Below are 8,734 nucleotides of genomic sequence, written 5' to 3' on the forward strand. Positions count from 1 at the left end.
TCATAGAGCCGTTTCACCTTATAATGCGTCCTTCTTTCCCCCGGCATCCTCGTTATCTTCACTCTGGAATAGGTAAGGGTATTTAGACTTCATCTCCTCTTCTGCTTCCCATGTCATTTCTTCTATATTCTTGTTCCTCCATAATACTTTCACGGAAGCTACATCCTTTGTTCTCAGCTTGCGGACTTGTCGATCTAATATAGCCACTGGCACTTCATCATATGATAGATCCTTTGTAACTTGTACATCTTTGATAGGGACGACCCGAGAAGGGTCTCCAATACATTTCCTCAACATAGATACATGGAATACTGGGTGGACAAATTCCAATTCAGATGGCAATTCTAACTCGTAAGCAACCTGTCCAATTCGTCGAAGAATTTTGTACGGCCCAATATACCGCGGACTCAACTTACCCTTCTTCCCAAAACGCATAACACCCTTCATCGGCGAGATCTTCAGGAAAACCCAATCACCAACCTCAAATTCCAGATCACGACGTCGGACATCGAAATAAGACTTTTGCCTGCTTTGTGCCGTCCTCAATCGCTCTTGTATCACTTTCACCCTCTCAATGGCTTGGTTAATCAAATCTGGCCCATATAATTCTGTCTCACCGACTTCGAACCATCCAACTGGTGATCTACATCTCCTCCCGTACAGTGCCTCATACGGGGCCATTTTAATACTGGAATGGTAGCCATTATTGTAGGCAAATTCTATAAGTGCCAGATGGTCATCCCAATTTCCCTTGAAATCTAGAACACATGCTCGTAGCATATCTTCAAGTGTCTGAATGGTACGTTCATCCTGTCCGTTAGTCTGCGGATGGAATGCAGCGCGGAGATTTACTTGTGTGCCTAAACCCTTCTGAAAAGACCTCCAAAAGTTAGCCGTAAATTGAGCTCCTCGGTCTGATATAATAGATACCGTCACACCATGAAGCCTAACAATCTCCTTGATATACAACTTTGCATAATCTTCAGCCGTGTAAGTTGTCTTAACTGGCAGAAAATGGGCAGATTTTGTAAGTCGATCAACTATCACCCAGATGGAGTCAAACTTATGATAAGAGCGAGGTAATCCAATAATGAAGTCCATATTAATCACCTCCCATTTCTAGGTCGGAATCTCTATATTCTGAATCAATCCACTGGGTTTCTGATGCTCGATCTTTACTTGTTGACAATTAGGACACTGGGCTACAAATTCTGCAATAGACTTCTTCATGTTATCCCACCAATACTGCTCCTTAACGTCATGATACATCTTTGTCGAGCCAGGATGGATAGAATATCGGGACTGATGAATCTCAATCATAATCTTCTCTCGCAACCCTGCCACACTAGGCACACATAATCGGCCCTGGTATCTCAGTGTCCCATCTCCTCCGATCTTGAAAGCTGTAATCTTACACTGCTGAATTCCCTCTCTCAATCTTACTAAGGTAGGATCTTCATATTGCCGTGCTTTTACCTCGGCTACCAAAGATGATTCTGCTGTATTCTGTACAGTAACACCTCCGTCATCAGAGTCCAACAATCTGATTCTCATATTGGCCAGCTGGTGAAGCTCTTTGGTCAACCCTTGTCTACCTGCCTCAATATGTATTAAGCTTCCCATTGACTTACGACTGAGAGCGTCTGCCACAACATTGGCTTTACCGGGATGGTACAATATCTCGACGTCGTAGTCTTTCAGTAATTCAAGCCACCTACGCTGCCTCAAATTCAACTCCTTCTGCTTGAAGATGTATTGTAAACTCTTGTGATCTGTGTAGATGTCAACATGGACGCCGTATAAGTAGTGCCGCCATATCTTCAAAGCATATATTACTGCAGCCAATTCCAAATCATGAGTCGGGTAATTCTTTTCATGCTTCTTCAATTGTCTTGATGCATAAGCAATCACCTTCCCACGTTGCATCAATACGCACCCCAAACCTATACCTGAGGTATCACAATATACCACATAACCTTCTGTTCCTTCTGGGAGAGTGAGCACTGGCGCGGATGTCAATCGATTCTTTAGCTCCTGAAAACTATGTTCACAAGCATCAGCCACTGGAACTTGGTAGCTTTCTGTGTTAACATAGTCAATGGTGCTGATATAGAGGAAAACCCTTCTATAAACCGCCTATAATATCCTGCTAGCCCCAGGAAGCTGCGGACTTCTGACGGTGTTGTAGGTCTCGGCCAATTCTTCACTGCATCGATCTTCTGAGTGTCGACACTAATACCCTCATCAGATATCACATGGCCAAGGAATGCTACTGAGTTCAGCCAGAATTCACATTTAGAGAGCTTAGCATATAACTTATGATCCTGAAGGGTCTGTAATACTATCCGCAAGTGGCCCGCATGTTCCGCCTCCGAACGAGAATACACCAGAATGTCATCAATGAATACGATCACGAACACATCAAGATAGGGCCTGAATACACTATTCATGAGATCCATAAAAGCTGCTGGGGCATTTGTTAGCCCGAACGACATCACCAAGAACTCAAAGTGCCCATATCTTGTCCGGAAGGCCGTCTTTGGAATATCCTTCTCCTTAACCCTTACCTGATGATACCCTGAACGCAAGTCAATCTTGGAGAAATACTTGGCACCCTGGAGTTGGTCAAACAGGTCATCAATCCTTGGAAGTGGATACTTGTTCTTTATTGTAAACTTATTCAACTGTCGATAATCGATACACATCCTTAACGACCCATCTTTCTTCCGCACGAACAAGACTGGTGCACCCCAAGGTGAAGTGCTAGGCCTAATGAAACCCTTATCCAGCAAGTCCTTCAACTGCGCCTTCAACTCTCGCAACTCTGTCGGGGCCATCCTGTATGGAGGGATAGAGATCGGTTGAGTGTCAGGCAACGCATCAATGCTAAACTCAATCTCCCTTTCAGGAGGAAGGCCTGGAAGTTCATCTAGGAAAACATCTGGAAATTCATTGACCACGGGGATTGATTGTAGAGTAAGCGGCTTCGCCTCCGCATCCCTAACGCGAACAAGATGATAAATGTAACCTTTTGAGATCATCTTCCTTGCCTTAAGATAGGAAATAAACCTACCTTTCGGCGTAGCAATGTTCCCCTTCCATTCAATGGCGGGTTCACAAGGAAACTGAAACCTAACCATCTTCGTACGACAGTCAACATTTGCATAGCATGAGGCCAACCAGTCCATTCCCATTATCACATCGAAATCAACCATTTCTAACTCAAATAAATTTGCCGAGGTTTGACGACTACAAATCATCACAGTGCAACCTTTATATACCCTTCTAGCAATCACAGAATCTCCTATCGGAGTGGATACCACAAGTGGTTTACTTATCAATTCAGGTTCAATGCAAAACTTATTAGCCACAAAGGGTGTAACATATGATAAGGTAGATCCTGGATCAATTAGCGCATATACATCATAAGAAAACACAGACAATATACCTGTAACAACATCCGGAGATGACTCGAGATCTTGTCGACCTATTAGAGCATAGGTTCGATTTTGAGCACCACTCGAACTCGGCACTGAACCTCTACCTCTACCACGACCTGTCGACTGTTGAAAACCTTGTGCTGGAGGTCGAACTGATGAGGAAGAACCAGACACAGATCCAGTCGGTTGAGCCATACCACCACCTCCTCTGTTAGGACAATCCCGCATCATATGGCCACGCTGTCCGCAAGAATAGCACGCATCGGAACCTCGACGGCACAGTCCAAAGTGGGCCTTGCCGCACTGATCACAACGAGGTGTTGGGGGTCTCGTCTGACTAGTATCTCTATGAAATTGTGAGCCTGATGCCCTCGAACTCTGACCTGAACCAGAATAGGTAAATCGATCATACCGAGGCCTCTGAAACTGTGGAGGAGCACTAGCTACAGGTGGCGCCAAACTCCTCGAAGATTGGGGCCTGATACTGCCTCTGAACTCATCAGAATACGCTGCAAATCTTGCCCTCTTATGCTGGCCCCTACCCTGCTCCCTATCTGCCTTTTGCTGGCGCTTACGATCCTCTAGGGTCTGGGCATAAGCCTGAATACGGGAAATATCCATGCCCTCTACCAAGGAGGCTGTTGTGCACTCATTTATCAGATGTGGTCCCAACCCGTTCACGAACAGATACACCTTATCACTCATCTCGGACACCATATGGGGAGCATACCTTGCTAAAGAATCAAATTGTATACTATACTCTCGTACACTCATATTACCCTGTCGAAGGTTCAAGAACTTATCAGCTCTAGCTCGTCGTATCTCAACCGGCAAGTAGTGACGAAGAAAGGCCTCAGAAAATTCCTTCCACATGGCTGGAGGACCGTTCGGACCCCTAGATCTCTCCCAACTATCATACCAGAAAACTGCTAAATCCCGTAACCGATAAGAAGCCAACTCTACTGCCTTTGTATCACTAGCATACATAACCCTCAATGTACGATGAATCTGATCAATAAATGTTTGTGGGTCCTCCTTGGGGTCTGATCCGGTAAACACTGGAGGGTCTAGATTAATAAAATCACGAACTCTCGTACTAACCGATTTATCAACAGCACCGGTATTCTGCCTCTGAGCCTGAGCAGCTACCAAGCTAGTCAACAACTGCACCGCACTGTGCATATTGTGGTCTGTAGTGCCAGACGGGGGAACTGGATGTACTGGGTGCCTCCTAATATCCTCTGGAGGAGACGGAGAGGTATGAGATGGCATCTCACTCTGAGCCTCACTTTGGCCTGCTCTGGCTGGAGGCACCTGAATGTTACCCTCTCCCACAGCTGTATCAAGCCGTTTACTAATCGCTTGCTTCCTAGTCGAAGGCATCGCTGAAAGAAAACAAGGTGAATATTAGATATGAACACTTACGTCTCAACTCTACGCACGATCTAGATTTAGGAAGAAGGTAACAACCCTAGATGTCATGTAGCCTCCTGATTATAAATGTGGCATGCTACACATACATAATCAAAACTCTACTAGACACGGCTCATAGACATCCCCTAGGACAGACTTGCTCTGATACCAAGTTTGTCACGACCCAACTGGAAGGTCATGACTAGAACCCGGGCAATACTTGCCGAGCACCAACGTACATTTTATCTAATCTTCCTTATTATCTTTAAGGGCCGACAAGACCAATAAAAATGGTAGACATGAATCATGAACATCCAACAATGAAAGATAATGTCATGAACATACATAACATGGGACGACAAGACTATCAAGAAACTATATATAAGGTACGAGCTACCATGGTGCCATGAAAGACTATACAACAAAAATCAGCCGACAAGGCATTCCAAACCATACATGAGTCGACACCTGTCTATGAGCCTCTAAAGAACATAAGTGCTACAACATTGCCGGAACAGGGCCCCGACATGCCCATAATGTCTATAACAAAAATGCATACCAAGACCACGGCAAGTTCGGAGAAGGGATCTCGCCAATAACCGCTGAACCGGATAGCCTACTGTGATGGGGGAGCTGCGTTGACCCGTCTATCAGGACCTGCAGCACGACATGCAGCGTCCACAAATAAAAAGGACGTCAGTACGAATAAAGTACTGAGTATGTAAGGCAGGAAAGCATAAGTAAGAACAATAATATAAAAAGGGATAGGGAATATATAACCTGTGACATCTGGGTACCTCTGAGGGCTACTGACATGAAATACATGATACATACATATATATATATACATAAACTTTTAAAACATACGCCTTTGTGGGCATCACCATCATCATATCGTACCCGGCCGTAATAGGCTCGGTAAAATGTACCCGGCCATCATAGGGCTCGGTAGAATCGTACCCGGCCACGTGGAGCTCGGTAAAACCCAACTGATCAGTGGTTGCACAATAGGTGCCATACCCGGCCGACTATAGCGCGGCTCAGTAGAGTAAAATAGATACATATATATGATGCATGCTGGACTCATTGGAATCACATTTTGAACCTTTCGGAGTGACGTAAGGTCGGTATCCTTGGTACACGTTATTAGGATTAACTCTTCATCAAGAATCTTATAAGAATCAGGAACTACCAACAACATTGATAATATAAGAATAAGAGAAGTAACATCAATATCAATCGTTTCATAAGAAGGGCAACAATGTAAGTACTGCTAGCTTCTAAGAGTAGAGTATCTTTGGGAGCTCGTTCATTATATTATGTACAATCGGAGTCGTAAAAAATAATGAAGGGGATAGCCTCACATACCTTGTATATACTGCCCAACCTCAAGCTATGCAAATGTCACGACTCCTTAGTCTACAATAAGAGAAATGACACTATCATTATTGTTTAAGCGTCGTAACTATTATGTATCGACCGCAACCTATTTTACGATGAAACGGACAGCACCTCCCCTATTTATATGACTTCCCACAAGTCAATACAATCACCAAACAGCCCAAACAACATCATTAATAATCATATTGAGCCTCCAAAACAGTCCACCAACTAACAACATTACTACCAAGCCTTTCGATATATATTTCACAAGTTCTAGCATCAACGACTTAGCCACAACTTGGATAATCTTAAATATATATAGAGTAAGAGGTTCCTTACCTTTAAACAGAAAGAACAACTCCAATTTGACCTTAATTTTCCACGAAATATCCCTTCAATTCTGCCACAAGAACAAGGAAGCGAAACTAGCAATTAATTCGGGTTTTTCGGCACTAGAATTACTTTAGAATACTTGAAATCACCTAGGGTTGATATTAAAAACTTGAAGGTGTATTTACAGAACATAAAACACTTAAAACAACCTCCCACACGAGCTGGAACAACACAAAAATCAGCAACAACAAGAAGAACAAGAAACTTACTAGCGCCACAAGATTCCCGATATTTGATTTGTGTTGTTTGCCCTTTGTTTGGGTCTTGGGTCATGAGAGAACCTTGAGAGACTATTTTTAGGGTTATAAGGTCTGAATATACTGAAAAATAATGACTTTAAATGGGGTTGAGGTATCTTATATATGTCCATATGTCTTAAACCGCCTTTGTTGGCCCCATAGAGAGCAGCTTGGCGCACTCTCGCGAAAACGCAAATATCTCTCTATTCCAAGATCGTATCGACGAACGGTTTAATGCGTTGGAAACTAGACTCATAGATCTTCAATTTTATAGATATATCACCCCATAATTCCAAGCACATTGGGAGAAAAATGCAGTAACATTTGACCTAAAGTTTAAGTAAAATTATAAACCTAAGTTGTGACAACTTTTATCGACTTTTGTTTCATAACTCGCTTGACTTCAAGACTTATGATACGGATATTATATGATTCAAATACATTAAAATAAGACCTCTTGGGACAGTTAATCACCTCTAGTGTTACCCAAAAATACGGGTTACAACATCCTTGATTCGTTTAACTTCTAATACTTGTTAACCACTCTTATACACCCTTGTATCGTTTAAGACCAATAGGATTAACTTCTTATCATCTCAAAGATAATCTCTTCTTGGATTTACATCGACTAACTTACGGCGTGATCTATGGTATGCGAATTTGGGTTGTAACACTGAGTGCCAGGCTCCTTTCCTTCTTAGGTACATCCATTTTCATGGTTTGTCTCCTAAGTTCATAAGCAGTGAGATTTCCAATTAACTCATCCAATGGGAGAGTGGCAATATTCTTTAATTCCTGAATGGCACTGATTTTGCTCTCCAAAGTAACAGGTAGAACCCTTGTCAAAATCTTCTCAACTCTATCTTCTTCAGGAATAATCCTTCCAATAGACTTTAGTACATTTGTCAATGTAGTGAACTTTGTGTACATCTCTTGAATGGTTTTTCCTTCCTTCATGGTAAAGTTCTCATATTGAGAATACAGTAGAGTTGCTCTGGACCATTTCACTTGAGGTGTTCCTTCATGGGTCACTTGTAAAGTGTCCCATATTTTCTTAGCAGTGGTACAACTTTGGATTCTACTGTACTCATCTAGACCGAGTCCACAAACAAGTCATTTCTTGGCTTTAGCATTCTTCTCCCATTTCCTCAAGTACTCAGCAGTGCAGTAAGCTCTTGTCTTTGGCACCTCTACTCCTTCGGCATTTATCTTCATGGTAGACAACGGGCCATCTGTGACAATGTCTCATAGCTCATAGTCTTCTCCTATGATGTGATCTCTCATCCTGTTTTTTTACCAAGAGTAATACTAGCCGTTGAAGAGTGCTGGCCTAGCAGTGGATTGCTCTTCCCATTTTCCAGGTGGTGCACTCATCTTGATATTCTCCTAAGGTGTTAGCCTCTTCAAGGATAACCTGCTCTGATACCAATTATTGTTTTATACGTCAATGCCACACAATAGGGGGTGATTTGTGTGACGTCTAATTTTTGCGTGTACTGACTACAGAAGGACCTGGTTCTTCTATGTGTTCCTTAACCTACTGTTGCTGAAATAGTAAATGCAGAAAGTAAAGAACACGGGTATTTTTACGTGAAAAATACTTGGCTCAAAATGTGAAACAATTACGACCTACTTCTCAGTAGGATTTTTTTCCAATAATTCACTAAATCAATGAGCCAAAACAGCATTTATAAAACTTTTTGTAAATCTAAGGATTAACTCTAATCCCGTTGTGGCAACCAACCTTTAACTGTTGCGGCAACTTCAAGTTAACTCTAACTTGAATACTTAGAGTACCTAATACAATTGCCTCTAGATAAAGCTGAAAGGTACAATTTGAAAACCACCTACTACAATTGAACTAGA

The sequence above is a fragment of the Nicotiana tomentosiformis genome, chromosome 8 (genome assembly GCF_000390325.3).
Source record: "Nicotiana tomentosiformis chromosome 8, ASM39032v3, whole genome shotgun sequence".
Lineage (NCBI taxonomy): Eukaryota > Viridiplantae > Streptophyta > Magnoliopsida > Solanales > Solanaceae > Nicotiana > Nicotiana tomentosiformis.